This window comes from Triturus cristatus, chromosome 4_1 (genome assembly GCF_964204655.1).
Source record: "Triturus cristatus chromosome 4_1, aTriCri1.1, whole genome shotgun sequence".
Taxonomy (NCBI): domain Eukaryota; kingdom Metazoa; phylum Chordata; class Amphibia; order Caudata; family Salamandridae; genus Triturus; species Triturus cristatus.
In genome coordinates this window covers 1,025,877,799-1,025,895,844 of record NC_140585.1, presented here as the reverse complement: position 1 = coordinate 1,025,895,844, position 18,046 = coordinate 1,025,877,799, and positions in this window count along the sequence as shown.

Here is an 18,046-nt window from a genome sequence, read left to right as displayed (position 1 = left end):
AATTCCCTAGTCAGTATCCATACAGTCCAGCAAACATCCTGTCACTCCCTTTGCACTCCTCTAGTGACCCATTCAGTACCAAGTACTAATCTATTCCCTGTGCGAAAAGCCTACAACTTATAAATTCACCTAGGCACTCTCCTTGCTGTACTCTAATAATTCAGTCAGTACCCAAGTACTCATGCAGTGAGCCAGGCCTTAGCACATGGACTGCTTTAAATGCCTATCCAGTATGGATGCAGTCCTCTAATCACCTACACAGTTGTCTTTCACACCTTCAATTCCCTAGTTAATATTCATACACTTCTAGCAAACACCCTGTCACTCACCCAGTGTGTCTCCTTATAGTACAGTAATCATTTGGTCAGTTAGCATGTAGTCTTTCAGTGAGGTAGGCTTTAGGGCATGAACTGCTTCAAAGTAGTATGCACTATGCATCTAGTGTTTTAGCGATCGTCACACTTGTGGTTCAGGGCTATAGTTTCTTAGTCACTTTTTATATAAATTTGTGTTTGTACAGTAATGGAATAGTATACATTTGAAAGTTATTAATATACATTTATTTGTGATTCTTTTTTACAGATACAGAACAGGAGTGTTTCTCATCCGTTTGCACTCTTCTCGTGCAAGATTGTTAGGATGAAGGGTCCTTAGGTGTTTCATCATACTTGCCGTGCCGCACGAGTATTTTTTGTTAGGATCCCCTCGTAACAGAACTCTGTTGCAAATAATGCGCGTGACGAAGGTGGCATTGGTCTTTGTTTGCCCCTCGAGAAAAGTGGAACATTTCCTCCTAGGTATAGTGGTTGTTGTCTAGAATCACACTGTGAGTCTGTGTGCATTTGGGAACCACTGTGAGAGAAGCATTTGGTAACATTGTGTATTTTTTAGCAGTTAACTCTTTTAAAACCTGTCATGTTGTCAAGTTTTAGTAGCATTAGAAGCCAGTCTTTGCTTATGCGTTGATTAAATGAGTCATGCTTTGACACTAATGTGCTGTACTTAAATATGTAGATTGTGTGCAGTACCATTAAATCTTCTAGACTAGTGAATGAGTTTTGGTAAACTGCTAGGGATAATGTTGCTTGTCTAAAATCACACTGTAAGTCTGTGTAAATTTGGGTAATGATTGTGAGAGAAGCATTTGGTAACTTAGTGTATTTGATGACAGATAACTGTTTTAAAATCGGTCATGTTGTCAAGTTTTAGTAGCTTTAGAAGCTATTCTTTGCTTATGCATTGATAAAATGAGTCAGGGTTTGACACTAAAGTGCGGTACCATGTACTATTCTCTTCACTGTGCCAGAACTGAAAATTTAAAAGTTTTACCCAGGCACTAACCTAGCAGTAGTCTGATGATTTAGTCAGTTTCCAAGTACTCATGTTGTGAACCATATATTACCACATAGATTGCTTCAAATGTCTATGCAGTATGCATGCAGTCTTCTAACATAGTATACACTTGTCTTAGGTATTTCATCATACTTGCCGTGTCGCACGAGTATTTTTTGTTAGGATCCCCTCGTAACAGAACTCTTTTGCAAATCTTGCGCGTGACGAAGTTGGCATTGGTCTTTGTTTGCCCCTCGAGAAAAGTAGAAAATTTCCACACCACTGAAGGAAAACGTTGTGGGCGTGGTGCATCCTCCAAAAATTCATCGTTAGATTCAGTGAATGTTTTAAAGCAACAACATTTACACTTTTTGTAAGTTAAACTTATAACATTTTGTTAGCTATATGCATTTTATATATCTGTGATTTGTATCTTGTTTTTTTGTTTGAGAATAGCATGTTGGAATTTTTTTAACAATCTTTGAGATTGTTTTTTTTTTTGCCCGCTGTTAAGTGATGAGTACAATCACTTTTTTTAGTGAAATTTAATATATTCTGAGAACAGCAAAAAAGGCAAAAAAATTACTTTGTGGAAATTATGCTGTGTTGTAAAAAATGTATTATTACATGTTATAATTTTTTTCCTTTTCTTTCACAGATCAAAAATTTTAAAATAAGCAATTTTTATGAATTTAGATTGGAATGAAAATGTGAAAAAAATGTGTACCATTTTGTATTCCTATTACTGTGAAGGTAAGTTTAACTAAGTCTCAATATGCAGAATGAGGAGGTCTGCAAGAAGCTACAAAGTTGAAACATGTTTCTAAAAACACTCTGTTTATACCTATGTAGTTTTGAAATCTGACCATAATCAGATATCATGTGACCTGCAAAAAAAGAGATTTGAGGCGTTCATAATATTTCCCATTTTAGCTATTGAAGGACCGCAATTATTTCAATCATTCTTCTTTGAACATCTTTGCAGACAAAACTCTGTGCTTACCTTTTATCATTTGCAAGGAATTTTAAAACGGAAATATGTCACTTTTTGTAACATAGTTATTGTGTAAGATACTCTTTCATATTTAAAAACCTCATCATGTAGACCACTTTGTGTTGAAAGGGTGTTCTATAAGTGTTGTTGTGCATGATTGCACTTAATACTCATAGAACAAGACACATGTCTATATTTATCAGAAATCATAAATCTCGATATGTTTGTTAATGGTGCGCCATTCTAAAATTGGTGTAGGAAAGCACAACAAGGAGAATTGTTTTAATTTCTCCATATTTTTATATCTTCAATGCATGCTGAAATGTTCAGCATACATTGAAGGAGAAAAATGCATTTTCTCATTGTTTTTGTGCAGGAAGGCACATGACACAGATATCCTTGCACTATGGTGCAAGGGTGCCTGTGTCACCACATGGCTGCAGTTTAAGCAGCCGCGCCGACAGAAGCATAGATTTGCAACATATTTATGTACATATGTTGCATCCCTGTGCTTCGGAAGTTCTACAGCACACTGCAGTTAAAGAGGTTACAGTGTGATGCTGCAGCACTTCCTCATAGTTCTGCACTTATTCATTCACCATACGCTACTAATGCATTCATTCAGTCAATTACGTACTACACATACATTCATCTAAACTTTCACACACTAACAAAGACATTTAGCTCTTTTTTTAAACTAGGAAAGTTAGTTCTTACAAGAACTTTTTTTTTTCTTCTTTCTTCTTTTATAATTTTTGGGGGGTTTTCTGAACAATTTTTAATTTTTTTGGGTTTTTCTGCAAAAAAAAAACCAAACAAACAGGAGAAACCAAACAATGTACTTCAGGGAACAATAATAAAAAAAAAACTAGCAAATGTGACTTTCTTGTTAGGATCCCCTAGCGACAGGACTCTTTTGCAAATCTTGCACATGACCAAGGTGGCATTGGTCTTATTCTGCCCCTCGGGAAAAGTAAAAATTTCCACACCACTGAAGAAAAACGTTCTTTGGGTGGTGCCTCCTCCAAAAATTCATCCTCAGAAATATGAGGAGATGCAGGTGATGCCTGCTGCCCTGAAGCCATTTTTGGTTGAAAAAAGTTAGAGCTAAGTGTAAACTTAGTCTAAAAAATCTTCTCTCCAAAGAGATGGTTCTCTAAAGAAGGTCAAAGAAGAATGATTGAAATGGGTGGGGTCTTTCAATAGTTAGAAGAGGAAGTGTAATGAACCAATCAAATCTCTTTTTTTGCAGGTCACATGGGATCCGCGCACCCTGCGCTTATGCAGCACACACCCAGCGCGCATCCGCGAAATTGAATTACAAAAATTATAGGCTTAGATGTAAAAATATATTACTTTTAAGACTAGTTTAGAGTTTGTCTTCAATTAATATTCACATGAAATAGATATATATATATATATGTTTTTTTAAATGTTAAATACTTCGCGTGATCCGCGCACCTACCGCGTCATAGACGCAGATGATGCATCGCGGAAGCGCGTAAACGTCGCGTTACGTACATCGAACGTGTCGTGTATAGGCTGGGAGTCGCGTACAGGTCGCATTGGAATCGCGCACTAACCACGTACCCGACGCATACCATGCGCAGATGCTAACGCGTAGGAATCGAGAACGGTGCGCATAGGGTGCGCAGATCCAGAAACATTGAAAAAAAATTATCAAATAAAGTTTTGAACATATAGTTTAAAAAATATTTTGAAAAATATAAAAAAATATGTTTGAAAAACCCATTAAGTTCAAATAATATTTTTTAATTTTTAAAAGTATAAATTTAAAAAATAAGTTTAAAAAATGGTGATAAAAAAGTATTTTAAAAAAACGTAATTAATGAAATTGACACACTGAATTTAAAAAATATACAAATCCAATCAAAATCATTAAACATGATATCTTCAGAGATAAGTTATAGATAGGAATTAGCATTTAAAAAACCTTTGAAATTCACTGAAAAAAACATAGGTTTCAGGGGTGTTATAGTTAGCTGGACATTTCCCTCGTACAAAACCCTAGAAATTCCCCTGTTATAGTTAGTTCAGCTAACTATAACTCGCGCCCCCGTAATGCAATGCTGATGACGTCACATATTACATCACTCATGACATGGTCAGTGACATTACTGATGATATCACTGATGACATCTCAAATGACATCACTGATGACATCATCCATGTGATAAATTACTGCATCTTCTCACACCCTAATTTAACCGTTGATACACCAACTCAAAATTTCAGACGTCCATTCTCAAAACCATAGATACTCCAATACAAATAAATACATACCCACTCATTAACTCTTAGGTCTACATACACCTCCACTCACTCACCTGTACAGTCACTCATACTTACAGTCACTCTGTACAAGACTATCATATGCATTTATACACCTACATAGATACTCACACACCACCAATCATCCATAGAGGTACTCTCACACCTAGTCAGTCATGCAAATAATTAATCACACTCCCCTTTACTCGCCTATGCAGTTATACATACTCAAGTTCACTTACTCATAAAAATAGTACCACATTCTTACGCTCTTATACAATCATTGATACAAGCACACACTCATCCATACTGCCACTCTCACAATCACACACTCTCACATATACCCACTTATATACTCTTACACGCATATATACTGCCTTTCACATATGTAGTTAGCCACACATGTACCACTGAGATATACATTCAATCACTAACACACCCATACATACACTCACTCAACCATACAGTTCATCACAGATGCACTCTTAAAATCATGCACCCATAGAATCACCCACTCACATATCTATGCATAGAGTCACACACACCCTACCCACACAAACACTCAGGCACCCATACAGATACTCAGACAACCAATCAATAACCCATATAGACACTCATATAGCTATTCACAAAACCATGCAGCCACTTATACACCTACACACAGACACATACAGACATTCACACAGTTTAGTCACTAGTCTGCAGTAAGATACATTTAATGACTCACTTATAGAGTCAGTTACGCACCTAGAAAATCATCCATTCACACACTTGTACACCCACTCATTCTTCCACAGGCCTTTTACTATAAATATATAAAACATATTTAAACTTTACAGAAACACACAGTCACTGGATGACGTCATCAGTGATGTCATCAGTGATGTCATTTGAGATGTCATTAGTGATGTCATCAGTGATGTCACTGACCATGTCATGAGTGATGTAATATGTAACGTCATCAGCAGTGCATTGCGGGGGCGCGAGTTATAGTTAGCTGAACTAACTATAACAGGGGAATTTCTAGGGTTTTGTACGAGGGAAATGTCCAGCTAATTATAACACCCCCGAAACCTATGTTTTTTTCCGTGAATATATATATATATATATTTTAAAAAGCATACTCTCCAGATTCCACTTAATGCGAAAAAGAGAGCGACGGACCCCAACGGCTCTGGCAGGTAGATGTTTATTCAACAAACTCCCCTCTGCGACGCGTTTCGAGCATGATGTGCCCTTGATCACACCGAAAACGTAGTGTCTGGCATTGTTTTTAAAATAGCAAAGTGAATCACATGACCTTTACCTACAGACATAGAAGAAACACTCCGCTGATTTTCACAATTAAACATTCGTTTTTAGTCAGATGTCACATTAAAAATGGCAATTTTTTTTTATCAGTTTTGTTGTAATTTGTAAACCGCATGAATGCTTCAAAGTGCAAAAATAGCAAATCAAATAAATATATAGATAAATATATAAATCTATAAATATTGAAAAATACATCTCTTCATCTACACAATAGGACCCGAATACATAAATAATTAAAATGTCAATAAATATGTAAACAGATAATAGTGCAAAATATAGCAATATGTGCAAATTCCGCAAATCTGGGTCACAAATATCTCTACTATCATGTAGGGATAAACTTCCTCCTTCTGACAAACAAATATTTCCTATCTCTATTATATATATGTTTTTATATTAGTGAAAAATTTTAAGTTATAATACAAATTAAAATGATTTGTTTAATATGTTTTTTAAGTAGATATATGTAAATATATATATTAATTATTATATATGTGTGTTTAACTTTTTTCTTTATTTCTTATATTAGTTAAAATATATATTAAATCTACTTTGTTAATTAATGAGTCAATTTAACATATTTTATATTTATTATTACATTTATATGTATTTTAAAAAAGATATTTAATATAACAATATTTATTACAACAAATGTTTTCCCGATATTTTTGTACATACCATTATAAGTATAGCATGATGTTATTTTTGACATCGGTATTTTGATCACCATACTTTGGTGTGTGGATATTTTAAGGATCCATAGTTTGTCGGTGAACCATAAAAAAATACATTGAAATTCAATGACAAAACAAAGGTTAAACCTTTGTTATAGTTATGAAAACATTATCTAGTCTTTCTATACAAACCAAACTTAATATACACAAACATTAGAAATTGTCCAGTCATAGTTATACCTTAAATTATAAATGTATGCAACACCTTCAAATTAATATAAATGTATTCATTCTTAGCTACAATCAAAAGTTCAAGTACTCAAAACTTATACTTAATTTATAAATTACGGAACACCTTCAATTTATTATAACCATGGCGCCTCTATACACAGTGTATTCAACTCTGTAGCCACACTACATTAATTTTAACTCACACCATTTCCATGCACTGATTATACTGTTTTATTTTATGTTATTTATACCATGTATAGTATTAGTATTTACAAGACATCGCAAATCAAATATTTTTAGAGAACACAGGGCATTGTAGAGTGGCGATAGTGTGGATACTGAGTGGAATTTACTGTGTATGGAGGAGCGCGAGTTATGAAAATTTGAAGGTGTTGTGTTAAAAATACAAATGCATTCTGAAAAAGTCAGTGACTTTTTACAGAATCAATTTTTTGTACATTGCTGATATGAAATCGTAAATTTGGAATCATTAAATATTGCAATTTACAGTTTCTTGAAGGAATCTTTGACCATGAGGGACAAAGAGCCAGCCTTGCAGGCACCAAAACCTGGGCTCACTCTACCTGCATCCTCACATACTATAAGAATTGCTTAAAATGATTAATGAAGGCTGTAGGTTGTCACAATGGGCCATATGTATAGAATTTAGGGATTTTTAGCTTTTCATTGTGATTCTTTGTGAATCACAATCAGGAAATCGCAAATTCTAATGTGCAAAAATGTACAAGCTAGTATTAGTGATTCCTAATGGGATCACAATAGAACTACCTTGTGACTATTTATGAGGTAGGTACCAGTTTAGGACCCATTAGGATTTGCAGCTATCACAAGGATGGTGGCTGCTGCGGTTAGCAGACCACCATGTCTGTGATTTCTTTTTAATAAAGCAAATGTTTTTGAATGCAACCCGTTTTTCATAAATGAAAACGGGATATGTTTAAAAATAAAAACAGTTTCATTTTTTTGAGGTTCGGCAGTGGCATATGGGACCACTGCCTGCTTAAAATATATTTGTTTCAAGATTTAGAAAAGGGGAAGGGGTCCATTGGGGAAACCAATCCCATATGCAAAGGATTACCACCACCCTTGAAGTGTCGGTAGAAAATGAGTTGCATGAGATTGTAATTTGATTTCAAAACATTCATACATACCACTGCGAATTGGTATAAGAAAGGGATGCCCTAGAGATGCCCCATCCAAATACCGATTTGTAAATCCAAATGTCTATTCGGTCACAGGTTACAAATCACAATTTGGCTTTTGTACATTCTGCTATTTTGCGAATTGGGCCATTTACGAACTCAAAAAAGGTTTTGTAGATATGGCCCTGATTTGCAATGTTACTTAACAACTGTCTTGTCTGTTTAGTCTTCTTATTAACACAGGTGTGCTTCTTAAGGCAAACGTTGTGACACCTGAAGACTTTGGCCTCCATAATTTAAAGCATACCCATAAAATGCAGATGAACCTAGTATACACAAGGTACTTTCTGTGTGTTTTGATAAAGAACAATTTCTGAGAAGTAAATCTGTTAGCTACTTTGAAAATGCTCCTTAAGAGCTCAGTTCTTGAAAATCCTCTTGGAGTCTTCTTTTTCCATTATGCGTTAAAGGATATTTCTTGTGGATGACAAGCACTCAAAGTATTTGGGCTTACTTTAATTGTATGCATGTTGTTTGCCAGCCTACAGCCTTAGATATGATCATAAAGTTGGTGCTTTAGTAGGATTACTTTTGCGTGAACAGTTCCAACGGATATCTGTCAAACTGCTCACAGCTAGCTTTTTCCGAGTCAATAGTTTTGACTTGAGTTTAATTTTAAATTAACAAATTAAGTTGAAGCGACGGCTGCTCAGTACTCCACACTCAATATTTTCTATTTGGTATGCCATTGTAATTGCATTTAACTTGATTGAAAAATACAGCTATGTATAACGAGAAATGCAATGCAAAATTTTGTAAACACACAAAAAGTTAATTTAATAGTTTATGGAATGGATTACAACTATTGATAATTAACCGTGATGCATAATGAGTTGCTCCTTTATGACTTGTAAACTGATGGAAAATACAAAATTAATTTTATGGTCCCACATTTTCTAGTTCCTTGCAACTAGTGCTTCCCAGCTATTTTTGCGTTACACAAATACCAACCACCACAGTTGGATTTATGGAACATAATAGTTCCATGTTCCATTTGTTTTGAACTTCAATAAAGGACTGCAAACTTAGAAGAGAGCGCAAGAACCTAGGTTGTGTTACAGAACGTTCAGAGGGTACTGACCTGGAAGAACAAACAGGGAAAGGAAACTCTAGGGGCCAGGTGACACTTGCAGTTTAGAGAACAGCTGAATATAAGTAATTAATCTCGCAAAATATGCTTCTGGGATTTGCAATAGAGGGACCATTTCTAGTCTGTAAGTGTGGTCTATGCAGTCAAAGTGACAGAGGACATAAACTCGGTGCCACTCTGTATGGTACAGACAAAGTGGTAAGCTTACTTAAAAACCCACAGCAATAAAATAAAGCATAAAAATAAGCACAAATATCATTGATAAAAGCATATGTTTAAGACAATCATTATTGGCCAGTTGCAATTAGGTTTTTCAAGTGGTGTCTGCTATGGTTTAATAATTTCATTGTGCATCCAATCAATCTTCACTTGGATCTTTGGACTACAACAACATATCTTATTTTGTTAGTTCTGGCACCACAATTAAGAAATATCAGTCCCAATTATTTCTTGGGTAGCTCAAGCTGGTAGGGCAAAAGCAGATTACGTGTTCAATAATTTCTTTATTGCAATGCCATAATGGGTAGAGAACTTAGAGCCAAATGTACTAACACTGGGAATACCTATTACTATTTTCTTTTAATCACAATTAAGAAACTGCTACTCCTATTGTACGATGCTTAGGCCCTCATGTACAAAGCTTCCATTTAAGGAAATAGAAATTGCAACAAAATTGATTCACAATATGTGATTCCTTAAATGGTATGTACAAAAATGTTTTTGTTGGAATTGGCTGCATTTCGTTACGCGCCCTGCATCGCAAAATGCGATGCAGTGCGCGTTATGAAATTCGTTTTATTTATTTAATTGTTTACTTACCTCCAATTATCCATATTCCGGTTTTTAGTAACCCCCACCCTACCCCGCCTTTCCGCCCCACGGAACTCCCTCCACGGGCCGCAGCTGCTTAACTTAGAGGCAATGTGTAAAGTATTTATGTAGAACACAAACAGTAATAAAGTGAAACCACCTCACAAGAAAAATCCCAAACCATTTTAGAACAATAGAGTACAATTTAATAAATTATTTGACAAAAGTTTAATCAGTAAAACGAGTCATGAAAAACTAGCATTTAAAAGGTCAAAGCACTAACCGAAGACATCTAGATGAACTAAACTGGGCCAAAGTTGAAAAACATATCTGACCACAATGGAGAGCAGTGCGGATGCACAAAGAGGATTGGGGCTGGTCACCGTTTACCTTTGGACATTGGGCCTGATTTAGATCTCGGTGGACCTTTTCCTAATGTCGCTTTTTCAACGGTCTTTCCGACCACCTACTAAGTGGTCCGCCTGCTCTATATAGATGCTGGTGGTTTGATGGATGAAAGATTGTTGGAGTGCCACAGCCTGTGCCAGGTTTGTTCACCCTTGTCAATGGCACGTTAGTTGAAAGCGGCTGTCAGAGGGAGGACTGCCAGTATGCCCACCTGGCCAATCACGATGTGCCTTTCCACCGACATCACCGTGGCAGAAAAACCTCCACAGCTGTGTTGTTGCTTTGGAAGGGATATAAGGCAGTACCTCACATTTTTTGACTTTCACACTTTCTTTTCCATCATGGACCCAATCTTTCAAGTCCTACAGCTGCTGCTGCTGCTTGATTATGAACAAAATCAACAATGTTGTGGACTGAATCAATGGTAAGCTCAACTTTTACCTGCTACCTTTTGACTTGTCTGTAAATACTTGCGCTGAAGTTGTGCATTTTGAGATCTCTCTTACAATCAACAGCCTACCAATATGCACTGCATATGTGTGCAATGTTGAAGTTTAAGAAATTTTACGAAACACACTTTTATGATCACATTGTATGTATAAATTTGGTGCTAGCTTCTTTTTAAATGTTTTGAACTGTATGATTTGAGCCATGTTTATGGTTTAATTGACTAAACAATTTTTTATTCATTCATTTATTCATTGGGGCTAGCGACGTAAAAATAAAATAGGCACGTGCACAAAAAGGGATATTAATTCAAAAATAAGAAAGTCACCATACAGGGGAGTTAAAAAAAAAATGGCTAAAAAAAAAAATGCATTACTCATCATTGTAATACACGTAATGTAACATGTAGAAATTGCAATAGACAAGGTGCAACCTTTAACTCATAAATTACCAGTAAAAATCAATGTCAGTCCCACATTTGAAGTATTCAGCATATACATCCAAGAAACATTTCACACTAGTTTATAAGATGTAATGCATATGTGCTCATACTGATCAGTTCTGAAGGTGAAACAAACACACCGCTATTACGCATTCCAAAAAAGTTTTAAACTTCAATTATTTGGTTTAAGGGGCCATTACTATGATGAATGTCTGCACCTAAATTCAAATAACCATCTCACACAAGGTTAACCAGTCTATGCACTCCACAAAGTAGACATTAAAAACATCTGTTGCATTATGTGCCATCATGGTTAACTAAAATAAGTACTTCACATTTTAGTAAGAAACACTGCTAGGAATGATACAATTGTGAAGGAAAGTTAATGCCAGGGCTAACTTGATGAAATCAAAATAATGGATTATTTCCAAAATATTAGAAAACTCTCTCAAAAACTGCAAAAGTAAAATGGCAGTTCATACGTTTTCAAAAAAGTCCTATACACTATTGTCCAGTGGCACAAACCTTGCCTCCTAATTCACTGCCAAGGGGAACCTCCGCAGGGGCATCTAATGGGCAGAGCAGACACCTCACAGATGTTACTTGGGAGGAGAGTTTGGGAGGGATGCTTTTTGGTTTGGAGGGGGGAGTTTGCATTTGGGATGGGTACCTTTGGTTGTGGTAGGGAGGGTTTTCTGCATTGGGAGGGGTAGGCTGGAATTTGGAAGGAGTAGTTTGGGGTGAGGAAGAGGTAGGTATGCATTTGGGAGTGGTGGTTTGGTCTTTGGAAGGAGTCAAGGCAAGGGCAAACAAGAAATTCCTATGGGGAAAATGGGTAGGCTGTTCGGCAGGGAGTTGGGTTTGGATGTTAGAGGGTGTGGCAGTGGTTGATGTGCATGTGTCTGTGGGTCTGGTGTATGTCATACACATTTGGGTGTGTCTTATTTACTAGGTGTCTGTTGTTTGGGTGTATGAGGGTGTTTGTGTTTTTTGGAAGCTGATTCTAATGTGTGTGGATAGTTGTGCTTCGTAGGTGTTGGGTGTGGTTCTGGTGCATGTGGATGTGGTGGTGGGTGTGGTGTCTGTGGGTGTTTGTGTGGTGGTGCATATGGATGTGGCAGTTGGTGCAGTGTCTGCAGATGTGCTGGTGATGCATGTGGGTGTGTTGGATGAAGTGTCTGTGGCTGTGCGGGTGGTGGGGGTGTTTCATGTGTGTGCGGTGGTGGCTGAAGGTGGTGCATGTGAGTATGCTAATGCTGGTGCATGTCGGTGTGGTGGTGGTTGCAGTGCCTTTGGGTGTGCTGGTGGTACATGTGTGTCATAGTGGGTGTGGTATCTGTGGGGAGCTGGTGGTGGTGCATGCGGGTGTTGTGCCTGCATGTTTGGTTGTCTGCCTGTGTTTTTTGTGGTGTTTGTGTTTCAGTGTAGGTGTGCTGCTTGTGTCTGAGAGAGTGCATGCGAAGGTATGAGTGTGCTTGGGTCAGGTCTGGGAATATGAAATTAGGATGGGTAAGGGGCAGGAGACGGGGTACCAGTTTGGGATGGTTGGGAGGCTGTGGTCAGTGAGGAGGCTTGACCTTGAAGAGACCTCTGTAGGCCAGACCTAGCTGTGAATGCGTCCAGATATGCTACCATTTGTTGCATATGGCAGCTAAGCCCAAGGATGGCATTCATTAGTTTAGTCTTGCTACAGGGATGTTCCAAGAGAGGTCAATAGCCTCCTTAGTCATCGCAGCTGGGGGCAGGGGCATGGGGTAAGGCGCCTGTGGCAAAGGAGATGCCACCCCTTTTAGAGGGAAGGTTTGGCCAACTGCGGGAGAGCAAGGAGGAGGTTGGAGATGGTACTGAGGGTGGTGGACAAGGATGCAGGTGGTAGAGTTCCTATTGTATCCACCACCACTAGGGAGTGCTCACTTGTGGAGGCCTCCAAAGAGGATGTTGTGGAGCTGGTCATCTGTGGTGCACTCCACTCACCCTCCATACCATTGAGTTTCTCAGTATCAGCACCCAAACCACAGTGGCCAGCTGCTTCACTGCCTCCATGACCAATGTCTCCTCTGCCCGATCCTAATGATGCTGAAATGACATATACAATAATTTTACTGTATCAGTGTAAACATAACTAATCATTAACTTTGATCACAAAACAGTTTCCAAGTTTTCATATTTTACCTGCTTCAAGGTTCTCAAACTTTGGTTCTACATTAGCATAACTCATGCATGCACACAACCTTTTCAGAACCCATTTGGTCACAGTTTTGTCACTCCCCATGATAGCTCCAATATCATGTATGATCTTGTCTTGCATCCATTTTTATGTCTCTCCAGGAACTGTTTAACACCTTGGAATAGTTTGGCTTTGTTGTTTAGAACAGTGAACGTAGTTCACCAAAAAGGAAATCAACCAAAAACATCTCTGTGTAGTGTGTTCACAAGACCCAAAAATCTGCATTATTTTCATTCTCAAAAAGAAAAAAAATATAATTCAATGTGTGTCAAAAAATTCTGCAATGTTGTACCAATATTTGTTTAAACTGAAACCCTGACATGATTGTGACGTCATGCTTTGACTACCACAACTAATAACCCATTTTATTACATTATGTTGTACATACCACACATAACTGCACAAAACACAAACCACACACACACATATAGCTCACAAAACAATCACATATGATCATGGTGAAAAATTGAAAATAAGGATTTGAAAATCATTACCTAAAAGATTGTGAACTTGTTCACTGTCTCTCAATTTCCATCCCACCCACTTATGTTTCCAAAGAAACTATTAGGCACAAATAATACAGTAGTTGCAATGCTACAGAAGCCAAAGCCTCAAGTGTTTTATTTTTAGATTTTGTTTGGTATGGTAAAATTTGGTTGAGTTTTTCCACTCCAAGTAGATCCAGGTGCAGAATAACCTAACCAATAATAATCAAGCCAGAAGAGTTCATGGCTGCTATAGGTCTAGCCACACAACCATGTGTAGATACTAGCGATGGAAATTCAGTCTTCAATGCACCCTTTATTATTCACGTTTGAGTCATCATGCTCTAGATTTTGACCTTAGGGTAGGAAGTTGACAGGAGTGGAGAGGGTAGGGCAATGAAATGTGGCCCACTAGTGGCTTGCCAAATTGCCTATCCACATTCACTCCCAGATTTTTACATCCCCAAGCAGGGTGGAAGGATTGTGATGAAATGGAACTAATGCCTGTTAGGTCAGACTTACCACAGATTTCTACTCTCCAGGATTTAGAGAGTCTTGGGGAGTTCCTGATAGTTAGGTAAGGGGACATAAATACTTTAACTCTCAATTTTCATGGAACAATGATAATCACTAAGATAACCTTCTCTGGGGTGTGCAAGCATTCCAACCCACTGCAATTCCCCATTGCCAAATAAAATGATCCACAAGATTCCCACGAGATCTAGGGCCAAAATTATAATTGAATTGCATCATACATGGTCTCGCTCTGCAACAATATCGTTAAGTCAGATTAAAGAAATAAGGCAAGTCCAACTTGCATGGTCCTGTGTTGATTGGTAAATCTGTAGTGACACAAGGCAGAGCAAGTCACTGCCTTTCTTACTTTCCCCTCGAAAGGCATTCCATGGTAGAGAGTGGTTGTTCCCATGGATTTTGGTGCATTCCCAGATTTTCTAAGTCTGGTAAACCTGGGAATGTGTAAAAATGCTACACCTTCCCAAAGAGGTGCAATGAGGAAAAATATATTTATTTTTCCTTGTTGCAAAGGGGTTAAGAAGTTGCAGTAAGTGCTGCTTTGTTTATTTATCAGCAGGCCTCATATAAAAGGGATATTTGTAGTTTGACATTCCACATGTATGGTGTATACCTGAGTGAATGGATTAGGACATATTTCGAAGGCCTAATCCTTCATCCACATTTGACGTTGGCTATATTTTTGTACGATATTTGCTGTGGGGGATATTAGAAAATATTTCTCATTATTTAGGTTGTCCTGTAAAAGGAAAGGTTCTTCATTATGTTTCATTGTTAAATATTCAGGTATTTTTATGTCTTGGCCTGATGGCCTCCTTGTTAGTATAATTAAGTGTTTTAAATTGGATATAGGTGCTAGTTTGCCTGTTATATGTTCAGGACTTTAGGCAGGATATAGTTAAGGATTTTGGTTGTGGTTTCTTGGGAGCCAGCACTTACCTCTATTAAATCTTCCCTTATTTCTGTTTCTGTCAAATTTGAGAGGTGGTTGTGCTCTCTGTCAGGAATTACAACATCATATTTTGCTGTTGCCCTTGCATAGCAGGCATCAGAATAATGTTTGGCACATTTTCAATGTATATTTTCTGTTGATGCACTTTTTTGGTTGTAGGTGTAGCCATTGTGATTTAGTACCTGCTTTCCTTTCTGTGCAGTTATGTACTTTCCTGCTTTTGTCATTGTATCTAAAAGTAATGTAACACCATAAATAAATATACTATTATGGTATATTAGTTATTTACTTGCAAAATTAAGCAACTACTACTATATTTTTTATACTTACATGTATGTTTTAGTTATATGTTTCACATGGTTTTGCTGCTTTTCCTTTGAGGGGGTTGTTCTAATCTTTTATATATACTTACTTTCCTGTATCTTTTTGCTATTTTTTTCTGGCAGTTCATTGATTTTTGAAGTTGTAATTTTGTGATTTAGTAAGTCTATGTAAAGAAATAGAAGTTTGAGATTGTTGTTTAAATTATTTGTCAATTTAACATTGTTAAGTTTATTAACACAAGCGTATTAGTTAAATGTAAGTTTCACTTACATAGTTAGGTAGTGGTTGAGATGTATATATTTCCTCCTTGCTGGTTCAGATTATAAGAATCCATAAAGTTTCCTCATCTTGTAGTGTTTGTTGTTTTTGAAATATTTAGGGCCTTATTATTTTTTTTTTTTTAAATAATTTGTATTAAATCACAATAATATACAAAAAGTCATATAGTCACATACATTGTCAATAGTGAATTATTTCAATATATGAGTCAAAGACCCCTGCTACAATAGTTTCACCCCCCACTAGTTATTCAAGCAACACTCCCCTCCCTCCTCCCCTCCACCCTATCCCAAACTCATATGCAAAAAGAGTAAACATATATCAGAGCTAAACATCATAAAGACACCAGCGCAGTGCAACACCATAGTAATTTGTTCCCCAATATCTCTCAGACTAAGCAAAACCCATAATGACATAAATCTAAACCATATCAGGGTGTGCTTGCAGGCAAACAGTAAGTGGAGCCCAAAAATCAATAGGCCTAGATGCCTCCAGTAACTCCTCTGCATACAGGTTCAATTGTTCCTTACAATATACAAGATCATAAATCCATTTTCTCAGTGTCGGCAACGCTTTGGAATTCCAGTACTTCGCGGCTACACGTTTGGCCATAAGAGTAGCTATTGCCACAATTTGTCTATTGCATGGCTTGACTTAAGTCAACAGGCCTAACAGGCACACTTCCGGTTTGCAAGCAGTATTATCAGATATCATTTCAGATATTGCTCCTACAACCCGACACCAAATTGTATACATGGCAGAACATGACCATGCCAGGTGCAAAAGGTCTACGTCATCATGACGGCATCAAATACACCTCGCATCCTCACGCAGCTGACATGCGTATAATACATCTGATGGATATATTTAAAGTGAATGATTCTCAGATTGCAATTGACAGATAGACGCCCTGTTAATTTACAGCACATTTCCCAATTTTCAGGGGTTATGGGGTTCTCTAAGACTGCTTTCCGTTTGTCCAATGCCGGGGAGTCCTCCTATTCATTTTCTGGTTGAGATTAAGAATATATTCTAGTTATCAATCCCCTACATTCACCACCCCTCGAAACAGCCTGCAATGCCTTCAGCAAATATGGTTCCTTTGGAAAATCGGGCCACAGAGCGCACACCGCCGCCCGCAATCTAGCATAGATAAACCCATGCATAAGTGTATACTGTTGCCCAGTTTGAAACTCTGCCATCATAAGGAAAATTCTGGTCCTGTACATATCCCCCAGTTTTGCCATCCCTGCCTTATACAGAAGATTAAGAGCCTCACGTTCCTGCACCACTGATATCCCCGGGTGTGCCTCAAGTGGCATATCTGGTGCACAGATGCATTTTCTGCCCGCTTGTTTAGCTAGGGAACTCCAGGCCCATACAGTGCAATCCACTGGGTTCATTTCCCTACTCCTACCACCAGTGCTTTTATGGAAGATTCTGGCTGGCAATGTGCTTAGATGCACAAAATCTGCCTCCACCATCAACTGTGGCATGTATTTCTGCAGAAACAGCCAATAATACGTGAAAGGCGCCTGGGCACATAAGTAATATAAACGTATATCTGGTGCCTCAAAACCACCTCTCTCGAAGGGTAATGCCAACTAGCTCCAGCTGCACCTTGGTTGCTTACCAGCCCAGATGACTGACAATAGACAAGTTTGTAATGTTTGAAAAAAAGCGATATTTAGCTTAATTGGTACACTGATAAAAAGATACAGCAACTTGGTAAGCACTGTCATTTTTACAACATCGATTCTATCTGTGAGTGACAATGGTAGTCGCTTCCAACGTGAGATCTGTTTGTTAATTGCATTGACAGCTCGCCCATAATTCATTTTTAACTCCTGTTCCGGGTCTTTATGCACCCATACCCCCAGATATTTCACCGGGTCAGCCGGCCAGGCTAGTGGGTAATCTGGCACCACCCTTCGAGTCCAGTCAGCCAATGGGAAAAATTATTGACTTTGTCCAGTTTATCTCCAGGCCAG